The 21,430-nt window shown below is 38.3% G+C and overlaps 1 protein-coding gene across 2 annotated transcripts in view; it reads right to left on the bottom strand.

Moving 5' to 3' along the window:
- Positions 1-21,430, bottom strand: part of LOC145937178 (neural cell adhesion molecule 1) — a 257,834-nt gene that overhangs the window by 204,390 nt on the left and 32,014 nt on the right. For both annotated transcript variants that reach the window (XM_083040092.1, XM_083040093.1), the window contains exons 5-6: positions 1,438-1,622; positions 1,304-1,345 (exon numbers count right to left, since the gene is read on the bottom strand). The gene's annotated coding sequence lies outside the window, so the exon portion shown is untranslated. The remainder of the gene's footprint in view (positions 1-1,303; positions 1,346-1,437; positions 1,623-21,430) is intronic.

The raw sequence follows: 21,430 nt of genomic DNA, 5'->3' as shown, positions 1-21,430 counted from the left end.
AAACCGTTTCCGAAGTTGCGACCATTGAAAACCGCTCGCCAACTATTATTGGTCCAGGTCGCATAGTATAATTACTGTTCGCCGTTTATCGCGTTCCTTGCCGTCCATCCTCTCCCTCTCTCTTCCGTTTCTATCAACAAACCCCCACCGGCACGATCGGAGCACGTGGAGCCGTCAAACCCAAATCTATCGATCAGCGGGCCATTAACTTCGGCCGACTTGCGAAAGAAAATGGAAAGACGGCGGGGACCGTGAACCGACCCGGATAACTTTCACGGAAACTTTCGCGGAATATGTGAGGTGGAATCGCGTGAAAAATCTTGCGGGCCATTTTCACAGAGGCGAACAAAAGGAGGAGAGCCCGCCGAACTTCGTTCGTATATGTCTATATGTGTATGCGCGCCGTTAAATATATACCAATATTCCGCGGGCGAAACTTGTACCTTGATATTGGCAGCCGATGATTTAGTCGATTTTCCTGCTGGTATTATTAATTCTGAATCGGTTGCGCAGACGAGTTTCAGCATTCTATCGGTGTTTACGTGCGATGAATTTAAAAGGTATTTAATGTCATAATCTATCAATTTCATCGTAGCTTTTAATTCTGACCGAGACAAAATAGTTGAGAAGAGAAATATAAAAATTAGTCCGATATATTTTTTTCATTAATTAATATTTAATCATGTAATCACTTTTTCTAGAATACGATAGAACTTGAAAAGAGTGATGACATCTTTATATGAATAATTGGAAAGTTCGGGAAAAGACATTTAAAGTTTCGCGTGCTTCTACTTTCGCAAAATATACGTACATTGATCATTTAGGTAACTTTGTACGAGCATTTATTCAAAAAGAGGAAAAAAGAATTTCTAATTAAATGTCAAAGTTGTGATATTATCACTTATGAAAAAAGGCATATTGAGTCGATTCTCGCAAGTATTGTTGCCTCTTTTCCACGATGCTGATTGGCTGTCTCGATTCGCATTATCGTTGTGCATTATATTCGTAGCAGAGCATAACGCACAATACGAATGGAAACAGTCAATCAGTATCGCGGAAAAGATGCAACAATACTTGCGAGAATCGACTTAATATGCCTTTTTTAGAAAGGGGTGTTATAATATTTTTAATTCGATTAATATTTTTGACAATTATCAGCTGATTTTTGTCAAAAAATATTAATCGCGAATAAGATATTATAACAACATTAAAACATATTACTATTTTAATATTTTCAGCATCTTATATATACCCCCATTACCCCGCTGTAGAAATATTATAAAATAAATAATTTCTCACTCACCGATACGTGCAAGAGCAGAGTTGTAGTACACAGCACATTGATCTGAAAAACAAAATATTCAAATTATGTATACCCTACATATGTGTGTGTCAAATAAACAATACAGTTTAGAAAAAATGTTTTATTTTGCATACCTCACAGTTGCCCCGATGTCGCCCGATGCCTCCCCGGGCCTCCTCCTCCTCTCTTGGTCCTTCGAAGCATTCACGACACTCGCGAAAATACGAATAATTACGATCGCCCGACACTTTACACGGCACTCCCGACGCGCGAAACTTTACACGGCACTCCCGACACGACGCGTGAATCGCAATGCTACCTGTAACAAATAAAATACATACATATTAGAATAATCTTATTATTTCGCATTATAACATACACAATATAAATATGTAAGCTAGAATTAACGATAGATATATCCACGGATCGCAACACATTCGCGCGCGCGACAACAGATTAAGTTGGGTTATGTTGGCAAGAGATTTTGCATCGAATTTTTCGCGAAATATACGTTTCGAACAATTACGCCTACATATTAACGGTGAAATTATGATATGTGATTGATAAATATTACAATACAAAGGTTAGAAATCGTTTCTAACGATTATGCTTACTAATTAATCACAGCGGAACGCAGCTCGAACTGCCTGATACTCGCGGCGTTTCGGTAATGGCCGCGGCTACAAACATCGGCAACTTCACTCTAATAACGCGCGCGCGATACTATGTATACATGACTTAATATTAATAATTAATTAAAACTCGAAAGAGATTCGTTCGAAAAGATATAGCTTTAGAAAGAAAGAATATTAATCGAGAATAAGGTACATTATATAACATATTATTTACAACATTACTATTTTATAACTTTTACCATATTATTATTTTAAAATTTAATTAGCAAATTATAACATACACAATATAAATATAAATATAAATAGGTAAGCTAGAATATTTAATTAGCAAATTTTATTAATATTTTTTGACAGAAATCAACTGATTAAAGCGTTAATTTACTAATTAATTTTTAAAATAATATGTTGTAAAAATTAAAATAATATAATATGTATTAAATAATATGTTATATAATACTTTAAACTCGATTAATATTTTTGAGTTATCAGCTGATTTCTGTCAAAAAATATTAATCGAGAATAAGATATTATAACATATTATTTACAACATATTACTATTTTAATTTCTTAACATATTATTTTAAAATTTAATTAGTAAATTAACACTTTAATCAGCTAATTTCTGTGAAAAAATATTAATCGAGTTTAAACAAACTTTATATTATTTGTTTTAAATATTTTTTTGAACACACGGAAAAAAAATTAGCTACAATAGCTAAATTTTAGCTGTCTCTATATTGTAACCTGAAATTTAGTTATCGTGCCTAAATTTTAGCTATGGTAATTAATATTTTTTAGCTATAGTTTAACGGAGAATTCTATATGAAAAATATTAGCTATCATAGCTAAAATTTAGGTATGATAACTGAATTTCATGTGTAATATAGGCACAGCTAAAATTTACCTATGGTAGCTATTTTATCTTTTTTTCGTAGCATAAAATCAAAGAATGGCGCGCTTGTGTTGTTCTTCTAGTTTGATAAATTATAAAGAAAAATTGTAGCACATCTGATTATTTGCATTTTAACTTGTGTATATCAATAATAAATAAAAAATTTCCGTCGTAATCATATCGTGTAAAAAGTGCAATTAATACATTTATTACTATAAAATGTATACCTACTTGATTAATAAAATAAATAAAAACTAATTTATAAAAAAAACTGACATATGTTCAAAAAATTAAATGTTTTTAAAGAATATATATTTTTTAAAAATTATATATGTGTGTTATTAACAATATTATGCTCTTACAATATGAAAGAGAGGGAATATAAAATTTTTTCAGCATGTTCCTTGCTTTTTTGATCACAAAAGCTTCTCGAACGAATATTATCAGAAAAGAAAAACGGTTTCTAGCATGACGTATTGAATTTCACGAAAGTACAGGCGCTCTTGTTCGCTACAAAGGCTTGTCATAAAAATGCATGGTACTCATAATTTAAGTAATAGTACTCTACGCGAAGTGATGAGTCATTGGTGAATTCTACAATTGTAAAATAAACCGCAAAGACGATTTTTATTTACGGCTTGCATAACGTTTCATTTTTCGCGTGCGCGTTTTTATTAATTTCTACTCGTAAAATTTATTCTTTCAGAAAGATGACGTTTTGTTGGTTCAACACTTGATTTTAAACAAAGCAGCAAAGCGCAAATCGCACAAAGGTTTTGTAACTTTCAAACGTAACGCGAATACATTAAATTTATCACGATCCTTTCAACATACAATGAGCCTTCTAGCATTCGCAACTAATCGACAAAGGCTACGCATTGTAGCCGTACTTTCATCGTTTGTATGCAAACGCAAAGCTGCTAATACTTCAGCACGCAGCGTAAATTCGCACGAATAGGTCACATTGGACAAAGGACTGCACTTTCTGAGATCGTTCCAGAATCCTCGAAGCGGACTCGCGATTCCAGACGGTTGGTGGAATTCTGTAGACAAAAGGTAATTTATCGCAAAGCTCCCTCGTGAGCGGAGTTATTGCCTTTTCAGCTCGACCAGGCAGCCGGCGAGTCCGCTTATCCTCTTACTTACAACTAGCCCACTTATTAGTTTACAGGAGGCTCGATGAATGGCAAAATTTCTCGTTCATATTAAATGAACTATCAAGATAAGAACCATTGATTTGGAAAATTGGTGCTTCGACGCTGTGATATTACCAGAAATTATAGCAGAAAAAAATTGGCCAGAGGAATAAAGTAGATTACCAAGTCTTTCATTACGAATTTAATTATTCGTAAAATCGGATATGACATTAAATAGCTTTTCATTACGGCACAATATTATATCTGGTATATATCTGTATTATATAAGTATCTCAATCATTAATTGATTGAATGCATCCAATGTAAATGCATATTTATGCTTTTACAGAAAGGAGTAATTAATTAATACTAATTGGCATCTTATTTATTAATTAATTGTTACAATAGATGTGCGTATAAATTATAACATGCTTTTTTGTATAAAACAATTTCCAAGGCACGTGGAATTTCTGAACGATATAATTTTCAGCTAGAAAACTTTTAAATAAAAGCAATAACTCTTGTTTACTCGCAACGAGGAATCCGAGATACATTGTTCACGCTGCTAAATTTATTAGCAGCACTTTGCGTTCTTTCTCCCATGTTTCATCGATGAATATTGCAGATTCCGACCGCTGTAGTGCCAATTTCGCAAAATTCGGTTTCTGCACGCATACCAGAAAGAATGAGACTTTGTCGTGCTTTCGCCAATGAGGATAAAAAGAAAATAGAGATACGTTACGCGCAATATAACGATATCATTATCGTTCGCTTCGCCGCGCAAAAGGGTAAGAGGATTTCGGTAACGAGCATTTTGCCGCAAATGCACTTCGGCCATACCAAAATTCGTGGGTCACGAGCTGCGCGCGTTTTCATACAAATAGCGCATCGATTGGTGGCCAATAATTACTCCAAATGCGAAAATTACTACGGATTATATCAACAGACGAATGTATCACGCAAAGTCTCTCTTCTCTCTCTTTCTCTCTTTTTGTTATTTTCGATATTACTACTATATGTTAGACTATTAGATAATTAATGCTATTTCCTAACATAATATCTTTTATACTCGATCTAATTATATCTTGTATAAAAAAATCGCAATGTTTTTTGGTCAAGTTATTTACGGTATATGTGGTGCATAAAACTTTGCGCTTTCTATGGATTTTAAATATCAAATCTTTCTTACTTTTTATTAAATAATTATTTGAGAAATTGTTGATTTTATTTCAAGAGAAATTAAGTTATAGTGATGCAAGCGGTTCGAGAGAAAGAAAGAACTTGTCGGGGATAGTTCTTAAGACTAAACTAAACGATTGCACGAACGCGGCGCGTTTCACGCGTGAAAGAAAAATCAGCTCGTTTCAGCACTCGGGCAGCCGAAAATAGAGTCTCATTGAGATAAAGCAGATACGATCTCCGACCATAGTGCTGGTTAATGACCTGCTGTTTATGCAGGAAAAATGTGACGGCGAAATAACTGCGGCGGTTGCACGGAAGCGGAGATGAAGAGACGCATCGGGAGGGATAGAAGAGAAAGAGGGTGAAGGAGAGTTGTCGAAACGCAAGGGTCGTCGTACCCCTCCTTTCTCGTCCCCTCGCAAATCACTCTAAAAAAGTTGTATATCCAGAGATGAGTCAGTTCTTAAAATACGAGCGCAATCTCTCTCCATTTACTGCTTCGTAAAATCTTGAAAATTCACCGTAAAGATTCTCGAATCAGATCCTCGGACAGATATCGGCACTCCGAGGCGGAATCGCCATGTACGTTTGTGGCTGTACTAACTCGCTATATACCTACATATATATCGTCGCATAATTACCGATAAACTTTTTAAACTCTCCGCGCAACTTCACTGCCGTCTCTCGAAGAATTACTACCCTCGGCGTGCCCTGTCGACGAGGGTAAATTATGCGTGACGGCGTACCCGGACGTAGCTCACGAACGAACCAGACGGAATATATACGAACGTTTGAGGTACGATTCGTTTAATTCTTCAGTAGTGAAAAAAAGAAAATGATATATGCGCGCTATGCGCGGGATGTAACTTTCATGCTCTCGCGAGATTTGCAACGACGAACTCGCACGACGTTTAATAACGCGCAAAAGAATTTAAAATGCATAAATGAATCTGAAAAATAATATAATGAATGTATGAACTTTTGAAAACTCTTGGCTAAGAATTCGTTAGAATTCGTCTTCTTCCCCACCATCGTGACCTAATTTGGGTTGCAAAACATGGGTAACAATGCAGGTTGCCATCGTTCAAAGAAACCTCCGCGACCAAACTATTTTTGTTTCATTAAAAGGTACATTTTATTTATGTATACGCGACATCGTTAAATTCGTCAAAAACTCGTGCCGGAATTAATTCATTAATGCAAACAGAAGAGAGACGAGATTGTCTGTGTGCGCGACACAGACTTCTTCGTCCGTCGAACTTCTATCACGCGGCTCGCAGTCCCTCCCGTTTTCTCGGCGAGAATTCACCGGCAACAAAAAGAGACGGAAGAAAGTGTACCGCCGGTGGTTGCGGGCGGGATGCGGAAGGAAGGAGCAAACCGCATCGTGATAAAGCGCGGCGGTCGGGGCGGCGCTTCCTGCTGGAGTGTGCGGGATAACGGGCGACTTACCGAATATGATTTATACCCCAATATAACTGGGCAGCGATAAAATAAGGAGCCATCTTTACGTCCGCCGTTTCCTCGCCTCTCGCTCCGCTCTTTCCTATCGTGCCACCGCGAGAGGGAAAGAGAGATAGAGAGCCAGTGCCTTACCGCTGGGGGTTTCCACTCCCCCGAGTCGCTCGAATTGCGAACCCTTCCGGCGAACGTGCGACGCATACCATGCGAGGTATGAAAATTAATATCTCGGAAAATGATGGACGAACCGGAACGCGCGCGGACAATTCGTCGCAAGACCATAGTCGCGAGACGAAGACCAACCCGGAACTCGCTCTTTGTTCTTCTCGGGGAGGAGTATAGTTACGACTTTGCGTTCTTTTGCATTGGCTCCGCGACTTCTTTTCCGTTCGTTCCGGTTTCTCGTTTCATCTCCCTCTCTCTCTCTCTCTCTCTCCCTTTCTATCTTCTCTTAAGTACTTAGATAAGTTCCGCGGTGCTTTTTGCGGCGTTTTTCCACTCCGGCCTAATCGACCGAATGATTTTTAAGGACGATTGTTCTGAAAACTTCCGTCGATTCTCTTGACACGGGGAAGTTCCGGAAAGATCTCGGGGGTTCCACAGTAAGCGGGATGGAGTCGCGAAGGGGCTTCTGAGAGGAAGGAATAAGACGGAGGACTTCATCGTCGCGACTGATTGGTCGATTTGTCAGCTGCGCCTCTCGCATTCCTCCTGCTTCTTCACCTCCTTCTCTTCCAACTCGTCTAGTCCCCATGAATCAGGGTTCTCGGACTCTCCTTGATGGTTAATTGAACCAGTCGAGCTGCTGATCCAACGGCTTTCTCGTTCCCTCCCTCATTTTCTCTCTCTCTCTTTCTCTCTTTCTCCGACCCTCCTTTCCATCCTCTCGCGATTGATCTCGAGATAGCCGATCGACCAACTTTGGCGCAAGAAGAACGAGATAAGATCGATCGAGCGAGTTTTTTTTCGTCGCGACACTTCCGGCATTCTCTTTCGTGTTTTGCGGGAGGAAAGAAATATCGTTGCCGGCAGATAAAAGCCTAGACTACTTTATCATACAGGACGAGACTTTGTCACCTGCGATAATAGAGATTGATTCGATAAATATCCACATGCTCCTTTCAAAGTTCGTAGATAATGCGACCGATAGTAATTGACATCTTACAAGGGATAATCTAACTCGTTTTATCATCTTTCTTGCTGCGTAAAATTTTTATATCAAGTGCATACTCTTTCACACAAAATTCTTTTGTTGCTCAAAAAAAAAAAAAAAAGATAAGAGAGCAAAATTATTATTTATACCATTCTTTTTTCCACGTCTCAACGCCGCAATTAATCCCAAGCTTTCTACACGAGTTGCCTGACTTGAAAAAATTTAGAACAATGCTCGAACGTGGCAAAATGCGCCGAGGAAAAAAGACTCCTCGCATTCGTATCAGTAGCAATGCGCGCGAATAAAAAGGAGTTAATGCGAATAAACGTAAATTCTCGCCACTTATTAATGAAATAAGCGCGGGCGGGGCTGCTGGGCTTCGCGCCTTCATATTGTTCGAGATGATCGGCGAGGGCATTCGGGTTTTCGCGACACTCTCGCGGTGAAATATCACGCGCAATAACGAATAAGCGGAAACGACGTCACGGCCACGCCGGCGCATTAACTTTTTAAACTGCTGCTTAATGATTCCTCTGTGTTTACGGAGTATCTCCCCCTCGTATCGGAATAAATTACGAAAAAGGAGCTTATCCGGACGCGGGTCGGCGGTAGCGGGTACGAATTTAATAAAGTACGACCGCGTGATAAATCCGTGCTCACTTAGTAATGCGGCGGCTCGCGGAAGGCGAAAAACAAAACTTAAGGAAGACACATCGCTGGAAAAATCCTAATGAATAGTAATGGCCCCGGGGAAAGGGGGGGGGGAGAGGAGCGAGCGACTACGCCCGCAGGGTCGTATCGCTCGGTGGGCTCTTTACGACTTTAGCTGCGAATAATGAGAGGAAAAACCGGGCCGGGCCGGTTGTGCGACGCGTTACCTTTCCAAAGGAAGCGTAATTGGCGCGAGAAATAGGGGCGACCGACCCCTTCGTTCGCGACGACGTCGTTCGAGTTCGCGGAATTATCGAGAATTTACTTCAAACACCTTTAATTACCGTCTTACGACGGCAGTTAAATGCGCGGTGTCTCTTATCGTTGAAATTATGAGACGTCTGGAAGCGAGATCGCGGAACGCGATAAGAGCTGTTATCACGAGGGGAGAGATGAAATTCAACAATGGCCCAAACATCGTTCGAATTACTGTTCCCTTTCATCCGAGGAAGGGGGAAGAAGAAAGGGGTAAGGCGACGTGTATGGCGTACAGAAATTTTTGGCGATATGCTCTCTCGACCGAGAGAACGAGAAAAAGAGAGGGTGAATAAATAAAGGAATGGTAGAGGGATTAAGGGATTATCGTCGCGAGCAATCTACGAAAAAATGCGCGTCCACCTATTCTTTATTAGGTAGAACACACATTAGCTTGGCGGATAAAGAATGACCCCCGCTTTGTGTACGTTTTTTCTGATTCATTAACGTATGCTGCGTTTTATGCCCGCTCTCGTTCTCATTCATTATATCTCGTTTGGGGGGCGGAACACATGCGAGATATGCGCGGCATGTAATCTACGTTCGAAATTTCTGGATATTCATAAACGGCATATAATATGTGAGCAATCCATCTAGCTATTGTATAATCACAAAATATCATACAATTGAAATATTAATCGTATTGCATAATTCAATCTATTGCGAATAATTTATTTGATATGTATAAAGAGAGAAAATTGCTATCGAAATTTCTGATATTCTTTATGAGAAAAGATAAGAAACAAAATGTTATTTTTGAAAAAAAAACCTTATTTTTTTCGTATGAAAATAATATCCCACGTATATTCCAAAAAACTTTGAAACTTTTTAAATAAATTATGATAAAGAAGCTTAATATTCATGTGCAAAAAATATCATTTATCTTAAAGTCATCAGTGGGGCATTTAGCCCTGTTTATTCACAATCATTATAGCAGATAATGAATGAGCTGCGGATTATAGTTATTGTATTTAATATTAAATACAATCTCCCTCTCTTCCTCTCTTTCTCCCTCTCTTCCTCTGCAATATCAATTCATTATTTTGTATAAATTAAATCTTAAGTAATTGCCACGCAGTAACCATATATAAAACACACACATACACACATTTACAGGTTTGATCAACAGCTACGCGTCGCGAACTCACAGCTCACAGCTAGGCGCGGCGCCGAATTTCCATTAAACAAGTTAACGTGGCAGGCAACGAAGGTGTCACGCGAACGTGCGTAAACACGATGTTAATATCTCAGTTTAGAGTGTAATACTGCGACTCTCTATTACCGTGCGAATAGGCGAGCGCGACCGCGCGTTTGTAATGTAATGTAAACCGGTGTAAACCGGTAGGCACGTAATTCATATCGGACGTATATGCGCGCTGGTCGACGATAAAGGGGACTGTTCCACTGTTTTACAGCATCGCCAGTTTTATAATAAGGAATGAACTCGTTTAAGCGTTTGACACGATATTACCGAAATAAAAATTGGACCAAGTATATGCGCTATTCTGCAAAAATAGACAAGGCTAAATATATAGAGGTCAAAAAAGACATGCCCTGGAATTTCTGGATTTTCGATTTTTCATTTCTGCATATTATTTTTACAACATTTAAATCTCATATTCTTTGACGTTTCCATTAGTCTAAAAATGATGATATAAAATGATATACTAATTGAAAATAATTTTATAATTTTATAATAAAATTATTACATGATTTCAATTAGTAAATTGTATCTTAAATCTTTGTATATGTATAGTGAGCTTTTCTCTTTAATAACAATAATTTTGTAATCTTCTTATGGAAAAATATATTACATAATTAGCGCGAGATTAAAAATTATTTTAAAATATATATTACAACTATTTTAATTAAATTTACTTGTGTAAGAATTTTTCAGATAGAGATGACTATATATAATACTCTCCTATGTATAATAACTCCAGCCAAACAAAAAGTAAGATTAATAATATTGAAAACTAAAAAAGAGGAGGAAGCATTATTTGTTTTCTCAAAGTTGCAAATGCAAAGTTGTGGCAAATGAACCCTTATGGCTTTTGTTCTCAGCATTCTATTTCACGTTTGCAAGTATAAAAATGCAGTAAGATATACTTCACAATTAATATTCAACGTTGTAAAAGAAGAATCTTTGAAGTAACAGGGGGCGCACGACAAAAATGTAAAAGTCTAAAGTTTAACAAAGTAAAACGAAGACGTAATGGAAAGTCCAATAAAAAGTTTATAGTGAGAACGCGCTTTCTTCGACGCTCCTTAGTCAAGGCATAAATTTAGGTTAATGAAGTACAACGATTATAAGTTAGTCGTAGACACTCTTTCTCTGCAGTTTCATCAAAAACTGAGGTAACAAAGTTGGCATTTCAATTAAGTACTTAACAGATACAGACAAGCATCGATGCGATATTATTTTCACGATATCACGACATCGTTGCTTACATAATATCTTCCAAAATTCATTTTGCATACATATAACTTGTTATAAATGTAAGTAACTGAATAAGGAAAATTTAGAAGCATTATTCTTCTATCATCTATCTTATTATTATTAATATAAAGGTAAAAAAAAGAAAAAAAATTTAAAGTTGCCGCTTTCTGCGCTCTCTCCGAAGATTATACAATTCTAAATTTATAAAAAAAACGAACGAACCATGCGAAGACATATAGACAACAGACGAGTTGTCGCTCGCGTCAACATCCTGTAGAAACTTTCGGCGCGGATGCGTTTAACGCAGAGCGCGACACAATAAAGAGCACAGGCTGGTGCATCCTTGCAGGATTTAACGTGCCACTAACACTTACCGTGATAGTCGCTCGGGGCACGAGCGGCCCTAAATCGATCGATCGATCGATCGTATACCGAAAACGGGCAAGTACACGCCGTATCTGTCGACCGCGTGTAAACGCGCCGGTGTAAACGCGTCGATAAACACGTAAGTCCACATCGTTACGCGCGACCACGGCCTCCGACAAGCTATGTCCCTCACGTCTGGCAAACTCTCTGTCCCCGATTTTACGAAGACCTATGTTACGTCATGCATCGAATGCGCGGATTAGCATAGTCATGCGCTGGTTCGCATACTCCATCGATTTCGGTCGATCCGCATTTGGCTGATTTATGATCGAAAAACCCGTCCTGACGTATGCCAGTATTATGTATTTGTGCCGAGATTCATGTTCGCGCATATCACGCGCGTCGCAATAATGCACGATCATTAATTGGCACGTACTAATGTGTGATCGAGTTTATATCTCGATAAAAGAGAGACATGCACGCGTTGCGTGTTACGTGTTACGTGTTATGATGTACGTATGTATTTCCAGCCTGATAGCAGCCTGTTCTTTTATACCTCTCTGACGTTTATATTACTTATCTCCGGTCATTTACACGGTATTCCGCGGCTGTAATAAGGCTGCAATATAATTATGCGATATATCGGTGTGGTGATAAAAGTTTATTAGGAATTATCGCGCGGAATGATGTAGTGTTAGATTTACGAGCCCATTCATAACCATGGCCATATGACGCAGTTTCAACAGCTGCCGCGATAAATGTTATAGTAGGGAACTAATTGCAATACAAAGTCGTAAAATTAATCGTGCCCGGTTGATTTACCCTCCACTTTCTTGATATATCTATTCGTATTTCTATTTTATCTACTTCTTTTTTCTTGCATTTGTTTCAGACTATGCAGCGATTTGTACACGTCAGGAAACAATCTTGAATCGAGTGGCAGAGAGAAGCGCGTTTTATCGGGCTGAGACCTCGGATACTATTCGATGGTGAGACAGAAAGATGCATGGATCGAGGAAGATCGGTCTCAGGCTTTCCTTTAAATATTAACCCGGTAAGAAACGTATCTCATTTTGAGCTCGGATCCGGCGCCCCTTTTTTCCAAAGCGCATTTCCTAGTCGTAAACGTAGCATCATTACTTCTTTCATTTTTACCTCACGGAAAAAAATCAGCTACCGTAGTTAAATTTTAGGTGTCCCTATATTACATCTGAAATTTAGTTATCACGTCTAAATTTCAGCTCTATGATAACTAATATTTTTTACGTATATTAAACTATATACAGTTGGAAAATTTGTGTTCTCTTGTTAAAAACGACCCCCGTTAAAATTTTTGTGTTAAATATTTAACACATTCATATGTTAATTTAACATATTGCTGTTGTGTTAATTAAACTCAAATGTTAAATTATTAAAACAACTGAAAAAAGTGTGAAAATAACACAATGTGCATCTATTTTTAATTTTACACAATAAATATGTTCCGTATTATTAGTGACAAGATTTATCTGTTAAAATTTACAGAAAAGAAATGTTGATTTTATTTTATAATATAAGTGGGGATGATAAAATGTAAAATTAACATTTTTTTTAGTTATAATTTTTACATTAAAACTATGTTAATTTTACATAAAATTTATTTTAAGTTTACTTGAAGTTTGCATTTATTTTGTGTTAAAATATTAACACAATATTCGTGTCACCATTTAACATATCCGTATTATGTTAAATTAACACAAAAATTTCTGTGGACCGTTTGGTACATGGTGATATTTGTTAAATTTAACACAAATTTTTCAACTGTGTAGCTTAACTATACTTAAATATTTTTTTTCCGTGCTTGATTAACCTCGCACACTGTGTGATGTCCAGTAAAAATCTAATTAAGTAAAATCCGGAGCGAAACACGGAGAACATAGATGTCGATGAAGCCGCGCGCGAGAGAAGAGATCTATACGTCTAATTGAGCGTTTACCGTGGACGCGAAGAAATCATGACCGTCCCGCTGCAAATCGACCGAAAGTAATGAGAGGATAAGCGGCTGTGTACGCGTATCAGAGCGCCGGTATCTCGGTCACGTACCGGTGGATTTCGAGGCCACACGTACCGGCGAAACGAGCTGCGAAGCCGGGGTCGAAACGCGGGGTCCAAGTGTCCGGAATTTCCCGGCGGAATGAACAACATCGTCCCGGCATCGTCCAGTTCCGACTCTCCGGCGCGAGCACACTCCAATCCTTCGACAGCGCACGGATATATATACAACACACGTATCAGCGAATCGCCTTGCTGGCTTTCCTGTGCTTCAGCATCAACTCGACAACTTGCAGCGAGCTCCGGTATTTCGACACCGAAGTGGCTGGGCATTTAAGGCAGTTCCGAGTATGCAGGTCGATCTGTTACGGCCGTTTTATCCGCGCGCGAGCTTCTCTGAATGACGTGCGTTTCATCTTACGTCTCATTTTTTTACACTCGTCGAATATATATACATCCAGTATATATATATATATATATATCCAGATCGAGATTTCGAACGTTCGGACGTTTGTCCAAGTTCTTTAATTGATATTGAAAATTTTAATAAGACTCTCTCATTGTGAAATATAAATTTAAATTACAAGAAGCTAGAAAGAAATGGCCAGACGCGGATGATAGAGCGTCAATTTCGTGGAGAATTAATTTTCATCAAAACTATAATTAGTTGTGCATAGGGCACAAATTTTCTTCAATTAAATTACACGGAATAATATGGATTAATATAATTAACGATCGTGTTCGAGGTAGCGTGAATCGCACAATTAGGGCTCTGCTAATTGATGGGCGAGGGCTGTAAACACAGATTTCAGACGGCGTGCGCTCGCACTTGCGAAACTAAACGTACGCATAGATCGTAGAATTACCGTACCGCGGCGGTTTCTTCGTATTTGACGTCGATACATTCGCTTCGTTTGTTTGCGAAATCGATGAATCGGCGTTCACCAAATTGCCACTTAGAAAGAGAAGGGGGTGTTCGCTCGGAGAACAACGCCGCGTCCTAATTTCATTATACTAATTCGCTCGACCGCGACGTACTCCGGCGGTTTTGTAAGAACAAAACGCTTTTCTCGCGAATACGAAGGAATTACACCTTAATTCGCTCACTATCGTTGTATCGAAAAACAAAGGGTCGGATATACGTGGTGCTTGTGTATTTTCGTGCCGGCGATTTTGAACCTTGTTCGACTCACTCCGCGATCGAGTCTCTCGATTTTCGAACGCACTAATGCGCAAATTGCTTCTCCTTGCGAATTTTTTCGCTCATATTGCAAAACACGTTTCGATCCCGGGACGATGAGTCAGCGTTTACGATAAACGCCGCTCCCCTCTCGTTTTGGAAAACAAGTCGAGAGCTTAATTGTATTACCCTTGCGTAATAGACGGGCTGCTTTGTTTCGCTGAAAATAGCAAGCTCAGAAAATTCTGAAAATCACCTCTTCCGCTCCCGGGGAAACAGAGGGATGCTAGTTTGAAACGGCTGCGTGGATAATGAAACGTTAGAGTATAACCGGATTACTCCTTTATTAGACAGTTTATTAGCCTCGTAAATGTCGTTTATTACGTACTAAGGATTTATTTTGCCAATCAAACTCGAGCATAAAACTAGAGCGGAAGTTCTATCTGACTCGGTGTAAAATAAAAAAAAGGCAGAGGACAAGAAGGAATGTTTTTTGTACCGATATGAAATTTTCCGCGAGATTTTCGTGCTATTACTTTCTCAAGTGCTTATCGTGTACAATTGAAAAATTTGTGGAAAGAAAATGTGATTATCTTTAAACTATCTCAAGGAAAAACCAATCTAACGCTTCTATCTTTAATGCGTTTCCATATTCTTGTGAATTTACAGCGTATCGAAGATATTATGCGAAAATAGATTCACGTTTTTCTCTTCACATATTCCGATCGCAAAATAAATAGTCGATAACACATCCGCGATGCACATATATAAAAAACTATAACAATAAATTATAAGATATTATTGACATAAATGTTACTGTGACGTAAAAAAATACATAATGTAATTATCCCAGAATAGTTTTTATATATCGCTTTTAATTCGAATATATATATAATGGCTGTATGCAAAAGCGTTAAGGGATTATACAATCAACACTATAAAAGCACGGAGTTATAATAATATTACTCATAAAGAAAAAAAAATATTAATTCTGTTGTAAACCATACGCCATGGAAAGAATTTATGTATGTGCGTGTGTGTGTGTGTGTGTGTGTATGTTGTCGAGCATTCCTGGCCTTTTTTTTACATCTCTAATTACGCAACGCTCATAATTTACGACGTAGAGTTACAGCGCACAAACACGAAATTACAATCCAAATGACGAGAAGCGTCCAGATGAGTCACTCCCGCGGACGATCAAGCTCCACGTTTTCGCGCAATAATCGCCATTCTTGGAATAAAAAAAGGTTATACTCAGGCGCAATTCCTCGCGCCGTTCTATTGCAGCAGGAAAATCGTCCATTTCCGCGTACACTTTCATCCCGGAGCGATAGTACCTCATATAAAAGGAAGGGGATGGTCGGTCGAGCGATAGAAGGTGGGCGCGAAAGAAAGAGTTATAAGCAGCAATATTCCTCTGAAAAAACGAGTCATCGTCGCATTCATCTAAGTGTGTTGTATATATGTACGTTTAATAAACTATATACCAGGACGAGTTGTCGGCGATACGATTTTGACGTTTCAACGCCTAGTTTCAATGGTTTTAGTTATCATCGAGCGCCTCGTTGACGAAAATGGCTTCCGAATAAACGCATAAAGAGTGAGTTCGCAGTATAGCATTTGCAGTAAAAAATACGATTTGTTTATCGAACCGAATGCTCGTAAAATAAATGTAGCATGAAGGGATATCAATAGAGAGGATCATAGATACATATTTCATATTTTCGTTTGCGCGAGAACTTGTAATTAGAATGTTTAAATTGTTTGTTATGTTCACGTTTGTCTCTTGATGACCATATTTCTCTCTCGTCGCCCCTAATATTTATAATGGATCATAATGGATTTTCAAAAAATTATTAAATATTTTCGTACATATTTTAATAAAAAGTTTTAACTTCGCTATTACAGTTTCTATAATCAGCAATATAAAAAAATTGCATTAAAAGAATCTTCGTATATTTTTCAAGTTATTTTTCAAGTTATTTTTATCGAAACCACTTAACCACCATTTTACCACAAGATGCGAATATCCCGTTTAAATGAACAATGAAATGCGCATGATTTATATTTGTAGTATTAAAGTATGAATACGCTCAAAGCTTGTGTAATCATGTCGAAAGCCACATAGTTACCGGAGATATTGGGTAGTTGTTGATCTATCTCTCGTATACGTTATGTTTGTCGTTCCTGGCTAAAGGCTGCCGCAGGCGAAATACATGCTGTAATATCACGCGAAATGGATGCCGGAAGGGAGGAAACGGTATCGATTCTTTTCGTCGAACGCGCGTTCTGCAAAAATTCAGGATTTCCTCGCAAATTCTGCACGCGCCATGCGTGATCGTGCGATAAATTGCGAGCTCGGTTCTCTCTCGACTGAACACTCACTTGCTTCGTTACTCTAACGTAACAATATACAATGGAAAAAATAGATATTTTACTAAAAATAAAGTACAGCAAAAATAAAGATCGCATGAATATAGAATATCAATGGGATTCAATAAGCAATAACAGTCTATATACATATATAAATAAAATATAATAAATATATGCACACAAATATTCTCCTGATATTAATATATACTGTCTCTAATTTTTTTTTCTATGAGATACCCGCTTTTAGATTGACTTTCTTTTATACATTCAGCTTTTTTATAATATTGGAACAATCTCGTTCTTTATTGAAAGCTCTTCTTGCTCCTTATTCCTTATTATGTCTCTTTTAGCCCTTATTAATGAAGTATTCTCTTTGAAGTATCAAATTTTTTACGCAGATGTTTACCTTCTTTTTTTATTTCGGTGTACTTTAATACAGCGAAGTTTTTCATTTTCAATATTTTCAAGGAGGCAGATATTATGTAAAATTTTGTCGCACGTTCGATGCATCGTAAAAGACAAATAGAAGTGAATCGAGCGCCAAATGTTACGCTCAAAAATACATTTGCGCTATGTACATACATACACAGCAAGATGATATAACGAAGTAAAGTAGTCGTCAACTGACGGATGTTCTTGGCTCTTCCTATGGTTCTCGTCGACCCTGCTGTCGCTCAAATAAAATTATCTTCCTCCGCCTCTACAAGAATCTTGGACTCGTCCAGTTTGGCGGAACCAAAGGAAGAGCCGAGAGAGCGCGACAACACAAAAAGGAAAAATCTAAAGAAAAATATTCCGCATAAATGAGGTTTTTCTTTCGAAATGTACTTGCATCTCTCGTCGTTTTACATATTTTTTTCTTTTGTTCTCTTTCTTTCTTCTCTCATTCCCCGCGTATTGACGTCACTGCACCGAGAAATAAGAATAAGATGATGTAACGATACGTTCGAATCAAATGGTTAGCTTTTTATCTTGCCTAGGAGACATCTCGTTATCTTCTCTCTTTCTTCCTTCCATCTCTTCTTCTTTGATATCTTTTCATAAGTCTATTTTAGAATAAAGCATTATAATAAGCAGCTAACTTTGTTTCTGAAAAGATTTTCCGCGAGCTTTCTTCTTACTTGCACGAGAATACGGCTATTAGAAAATTCATTAGTATCCGCTATGCAATTTAATTATTTATTTATTATTTAAAATATATATATTTTAGACATAATAACGCTCATTTTGCAATTTCTCCATCGGCAGCATCTTTTTGTCGCGCGTATATCTCGCTTTCCCTTTGAGTCGCTTGATAAAACTTCGTGACCGAGGCAAAGCGCGTAATTTTTGCATTTGTCGCAAAATTCCCCTTTTAACATCGCAATGTATCTCCCTCGAGTACAAAAAAGACCGTCTTTCTGCGTGACGGCTGCTACGCTGAGCCGGCCGTATTATTTTCTCGCGAGAGAACAGCATGTCGACGCGGGAAAATAAATCACACCTTCAAGAAAAGTTTCTATAATCTTAAAATTACACTATCCGGACGCGTATATATATTCGAAACATTTTATCGCGTGCGTGTACGATGAAAAAAGCAGATCTCGCTATTTGTAGAAAAAATTTAACGTAAATAAAAAAATCAAATCGAAAGCAACGACGAGAGATGCAAAGGCGATGCTTACAATTAGCTTCAAGTCGATACAATTAATCGTATCATTATTTGTAATTAATGTAAGATATATAAATTGCCTTTTATTTACCCAAAAACTTGCAATTCTCACAGTGTTATTGTACACATACATATACAGCTATATCTCCTTCATAATTCTCAACGAGCATTGGTAACTGCCGCACGATATTGGATTATGAAATCCAGTTTGGCTTCTACTTCAGGTCAAAGTTGATATAAGTGTAGTCATGAGTCGCGTACACGAGCTCTCCCAATTATCGCTTAAACCCACCGCGCTATAAGTGTACGCGCGCGCCGACCCTTTAGTAGATTAACCAGCAAATTTGTTCAATGAGTTTACTAATGGCCAGGATAGTCTCTCGTTAATGAAAAATAATACGCCTTATATTTCGGAGGATCGAGGTCACCTGTAATGGGCACCATGCTCTCTGGCGATGACCTTAGATAAGGGAGAGGTGTCATTTATTATTTTCCCAAACCAAGTTTATCGTTTTAATCGAAAATTCGGATGATTTTCATTGTTAATGAATATCGATTGGATGCGGCGATATGTAATAGTACATAATCAGCATGCCGAATTGATTACATAGGGCGAACCAATTAAACAGCCCTTGATTAATTTGATTTCTAACTATTACATTGATATTCCTATATTAATTGACTCTCAGAATATAAACTGATAGGGATTTACATCTCTGTTTGCCCCGGAGGAATCATTCCGACACGATTGAACGATAAAGCATTAAAGCATAGCTTTAATAACTTAAGCGGCGTGCTCGAACTTATCTGCAAACGATTTCACATTACGGGATCCAAGATGTAATTACGAGCGTTCGATTATGGCCGTTTGTCGACAACAGAACAGTCAAAGAATCGTGTAATCAGGAGACAAAGAAGAGTTAACGACTACGGACATTACTGCTACACCAATAATTACGCTAATAATTCAAACTTAATCGTATTAACCAGTAATTGCTTCCCCAAAGGCGTCCGTGTAACATCAGAGGCGAATTTATATATATTGCCCGACGCCTGCTTCCGAAAAGTGGAAACTAATTAATATCAACAAAGAGATATTATACGTTCGTGTTCTGTGTACGCAGAGAGAGGGAGTGCGTTTATTTGGCCGCGAATTTAAGTGGAACAATTTAGGAACGGTCGGACATCGCGTCTGCTCTCGCCATTCAGGGTCAGATAGATCAGGGGTGATCCGGTTGAAACGCTTTCGTCATCGTCTCGTGTCCTGCCGTCGAGGGAAGGATACGCATCATTATTTAACCGCAACATAATCCCGGTATCAACCATCGTAAGCGAGCGAGCGCGCGAGAATGAAAGAGGGCAAGATACCCTCGGGCTGTATACAGGGGTATCATATTATTAATCCGGCTCCTTTTACAGATAACGAGAGAACCCCTTTAATTCGCGCGGACCGGAGCGGTTGCCTCCCTCCTCTTTTATCCCTGAGCCCTAATCCCATCCTAACAAAAATACCGCGGCCCAGTCGTGAGCCGGGCACAACACACGGGTTCATTCGTGTGCTCTTTAGCTCTCTCTTTCTCTCTCTCTGGTTGCAAGCGGAGCCGCTTAATCGCGTTAAAAGGTTATGAATGGTCGTGGAAAATGTATGTCCCCCGCGCACACGTAGACACCGCCAATTAGCGCATTTAGCGTTTTTCGAGGGGAAACTACCATCGTCTCCCTCTATTCGTCCTCCGCGCCCGTCTGTTTATACCGCAGCTTCGTGCTTTCCCTCTCGTTTTGCTCGTTCCTGATATCATTGAGAATTGTGCGTATTGCGGTGTACATTACACATTACGTTGTTGTCGTATTTGCGCCGCGTTCTACCTGCTTTTTGGAACGAATAGTCTAACAGGAGAGACAAAAATGGCTCGGGGCATTTATTCTACATTATGTTCCTACGAGATATATCGTTGTGGTGTGTAATTTATAAAAGATACGCATCGTACTCCACTTGAATTATAATTTGTAAATTAAGTATACACACAAGCAAACGATATAATAATAATACACGTGCGATGTAAAAATAGATATAAAAATAGATTTGTGAAGTTTTTCTTTGTCCTTTTTTTCTTTCCAATTTGCAAAAACATTTTAACCACTCTATTATATTACCTTCACGCCAACGATTTGGTTGTTTTACCTCGCCAATTAGCGAAGCGCTATGTGTTCGCTCATTGAAGCGCCGCTGAATGAAGTGCTTGGTTCAATGAGCAGCTAACCGCGATAGAAGCGTCCGAAGGTAAAACATCGATACCAAGAACAAAGATCAAAAATCTCTTTTTACGAAATTATATTGCGAAAGATCATGCTCACTTATAAACTTCGCTCGATTTGATCGGAAACTTTGCTAGATTACAAGGAAGCAAGTGTGTTATGATCTTTATTCTTTGCAAATATTTTTTAATACTGTCGCAGATAGAGCAGGACTTTATCTTGCGAAATTTACCGCATAATATTAAAATAAACACACACGATCTCTTTGTAACATATATTCTCGTTTACGGAAAGATACCATTCGCTGTGCGATATTTATAACGCATATCTATAACACACCATCTCCTTCACGATGTGCTTTATAGCACGTCAATAGCGATTGCTTGAGTCTATAAGTATAACGAT

Source organism: Prenolepis imparis, unplaced genomic scaffold (assembly GCF_030444845.1).
Source record: "Prenolepis imparis isolate NDT839.2.m4 unplaced genomic scaffold, iyPreImpa1.0 SCAF_6, whole genome shotgun sequence".
Lineage (NCBI taxonomy): Eukaryota > Metazoa > Arthropoda > Insecta > Hymenoptera > Formicidae > Prenolepis > Prenolepis imparis.
This window is presented reverse-complemented; position numbering and strand designations above follow the sequence as displayed.